This window comes from Chelonia mydas, chromosome 3, assembly GCF_015237465.2.
Source record: "Chelonia mydas isolate rCheMyd1 chromosome 3, rCheMyd1.pri.v2, whole genome shotgun sequence".
In the NCBI taxonomy this organism is placed as follows: domain Eukaryota; kingdom Metazoa; phylum Chordata; order Testudines; family Cheloniidae; genus Chelonia; species Chelonia mydas.
The window spans coordinates 87,414,593-87,418,302 of NC_057851.1; positions in this window are offsets into that span (position 1 = coordinate 87,414,593).

The following is a 3,710-nucleotide window of genomic DNA, read 5'->3' on the forward strand; positions in this document are numbered from 1 at the left end:
ATTCTGGGTGGGAGATACCCTTCACTTAGCTGTTGCTGAGTGCAGCAAAAAAAGGTATAGAATCTGGCCTGGATCCACAAACGGACTTTTCAGTGCCTAGAAAATTATAAGAACAATAATGTGACCCATAAAGCTTGAGTTAGGTGCCTAAGCTCCCTATGCAATGAAGGGAGAGAGATAGGTGCCTTAGAATGTGATCCACAAAAGGGCAACTTCCTGCCTAAGCTAGTCAATAGGAGAGGGCAACAACAGGGGGATAGCTAAGCCCCCTGCCCCCTCTCATAGGAGCTTATCTGTGTTAGCGATCCACCATCAGGAACCCCTCTCTTGGGGGCTTAGATGCCTAAGTTGTTTCTTGTGAGAATGAGTTACATGCCTGCCTCACTCAAAAAGCTACAGGAGGAAGAGGAGCAGCCCACCGTATAAATGTTAGCCAAGTGGTTAGCACACTAAGCTAGGCTGTGGGAGACCCAAGTTCAGTTTTACTCCTGTCTGCATGATGAGGAAAAAGGATTTGAACAGGAGTCTCCCACATTTCAGGCACGTATTCTTAACAACTGAGCTATCACGTATTTTGAAGGGAGGATCTGTGAGCCTTAGTCTCCTGTTGAAACTGTTCCACTGAAGCCCTCTCAGGAGACTGCTATTCAAATCTTTTCTACCCCTCAGGAAGAGATGGGAATTGAATCTGGCCTTAAAGTTATAAGATGGGTGCTGCTAGCCCCACCAACCAAATTTTGAATCAGATCTGATCTGGTACACAGTTTCTGAGCATGCCTGCTGGATCAAGCCCCACATGCAAGATAGATGCTCCTCCACCTGTCTTCCTTTGGTTTGTGGATTGCTCTTACATGATTACTTGGGAGAGAAGCATCCAGGTGGTGCCTTGAGTGAGGCAGCAGTGCACATGCCTAGAGGCAGGAATTTAGGCACCAAGGGAACTTTTACCCTGAAAATATAGACACAGAGTAAGTTTAGACACATACAGGATTAGGCAGTAGTCAAGTGGGAGTTTTGTGGATTGCAGTGGTGCCTAAATCTAGGGTTAGGCACCTAAGTACCTTTGTGCATCAGGGCCTCACTGAACACAAGCCTGAGAATGAGAAGCTTCTGAGTTCTAATAATCCCACCTCTAACACTGACTCAATGGTCTTGGGGAAGTTACTCTGCCTCAGTTTCTCATCTGTAAAATGGAGATACTGACCTATTTACAAGGATGTTATAAGATTAATTACTAATATTGCAACACATTTTCAAGATGAAATACATATGAATATTAATTAATGTTTTGTTGTCCAGTTGTAATACTATGTTCAATTTCCTACAATTTAAAAATACCACACTCGGAGAGGTAATAAAATTACTTTTTTAAAAATAATTTTAAAAGCTCTTCCCAGCTTATCATTTTTTCCATGACTCGTTTTTTTAATACACTTCTTCCCCACTGTCTGAATTGAGACACTTTTACTGTCAATCCTCAGTCTACATAGGCTTCCTGGGACAAGATTTGAAGGAGGAAAACATGCACGATGGACATAAATCAGCAGCCACAAGTTTTTACTATTTTTAAAAAGGAGCCCTTTTGATGCATTTTCTTTAAAAAGTGATTTTTTTTTAACCCTGAGTGAGCGTTGGGATAATTGCATAAGCACATGTGTTGGAACATCTACTGAAATATTTAAATAGTAATACCTTGTTTTTACATTGTGCTCTCAAAGTGCTTTTCAAAGGAGGTCACTATCATTACCCCCATTTTACAGATGGGGAAACTGAGGCACAACAAGAGGATGTGACTTGTCTGAGGTTACCCTGGCTCTGCTCAGCAAGAACACAACCCAGGTCTCTTAGGTACCACGCCAGTGTTCTTGCTTCTAGCCCACACTAGCTAAGAACCTGATGGAATTGTTGAAGATAGCATGTAACCCAGAGGCGGGCAAACTATGGCCCGCGGGCCACGTCCGGCCCACGGAACCGTCCTGCCTGGCCCTTGAGCTCCCGGCAGGGGAGGCTAGCACCTGGCCCCTCCCCTGCTGTCCCCCCTCCCCTCCGGGCAGCGCGGTGGTGGGGCAGGCTCCAGCCATGCAACAGGACTGTGAGCGGTATGCTCTGAGCGGCATGGTAAGGGGGCAGGGGGAGGGGGTTGGATAAGGGGCAGGGAGCCCCGCGGGGCAGTCAGGGAGCAGGGGGCGGTTGGACAGGGCGGAGCTTCTGGGGGGGGGCAATCAGAGGATGGGGAACAGGGGTGGTTGGTTAGGAGGTGTGGTCCCAGGGGGCAGGGGTGTGGATAGGGGTTGGGGCAGTCAGGGGACGGGGGGGTTGGATAGGCGTGGGAGTCCTGGGGGGCATGTTAGGGGGCAGGGTTGTGGACAGGGGTCGGGGCAGTCAGGGGACAGGGACCATGGGAGGTTAGCTAGTGAGTGGAGTCCTAGGGGGTGGTTAGGGGTGGGGCTCCCGGGAGGGGGTGATCAGGGGACAACGAGCAGGGGGGTTGAATGGGTCCATGATTCTGAGGGGGGGCAGTCGGGGGCGGGAAGTGGGAGGGAGCGGATAGGGGGTGGGGGCCAGGCTGTTTGAGGAGGCACAGCCTTCCCTACCTGGTCCTCCATAAAGTTTTGCAACCCAGATGTGGCCCTCGGGCCAAAAAGTTTACCCAGCCCGATGTAACCAATGAGGTACAGGGCACTGCATGTTATTTAAGAATGAAACGAAGAAAAAACAGAAGCAGCAGAGAGGGGTGGAAGAGGCTGACTTTACAAATCTTACTTTCAATAAACTGGGGGGTTGGGAGGGTAACATGGTTTCTCCAAAAAACTGACACACGATGTGACATTTTCATCAAAGAAACAAAATCTTTCAGCCTGGATCCACAAAGGGGCTTATGCATTGCAATGCTCAGCACTGCAACACCTAACTTTTAGGCACCTAAAAATCACTTGGAACGAGAGAACATACTAGACTGGGAGCCACGAAAGAGTGTCCCTCAAGCTTTGCTCCTCTCACCGAGTTAGGTGCCTGACTCAAGGCTGACAGTGACCCACAACTGGGAGCCTCACTTCTGGCATCAAGCAGCTGAGACACCTAAAAAGAAAAGGAGGACTTGTGGCACCTTAGAGACTAAATTGGTTAGTCTCTAAGGTGCCACAAGAACTCCTTTTCTTTTTGCGGATACAGACTAACACGGCTGCGACTCTGAAACCTGTCAAAATGAGACACCTAAGCGGTTTCTTATGACAATGAATTAAGCAGCTACCATTGCCATACCCATCAAAAGAGCGTGGGGAGAAAAATGCTGCATCCAGCCTTTTAACCGAGTGGTCAGAGCACTCGCCTGAGAGCCCCAGGTTCAGCTCCCCACCTTTGCCTGGAGCTGGGAGAGGGGGATTTGAAGAGGGGTCTGGCGCTGGACCCGCTACAAGCGATGCTGGGGGCGGCTATTCCGCAGCGGGCCGAGCCTGGCGCAGGCTCTCCGTAAAGCTCAAGTACTTGGCCCCGCAGGTCCCAGCGACCCCGGCACGAAACGCAGCGCCGCTCCTCGAGGCCGGGCCGCGCTACCGCTTGCTGCCCAGGACCCCGCGAGGGGCCGCTGTGCCCAGGTCTCTGCCTCCTGCGCCTGGGCGCGGCGGGCAACAACCCCACCCGGACCGTTAAGAAAAGGCGCTTCCTGCTGGGCCACGTCATTCTCGCCCTACACGAGGAAGTGACGCCATCGC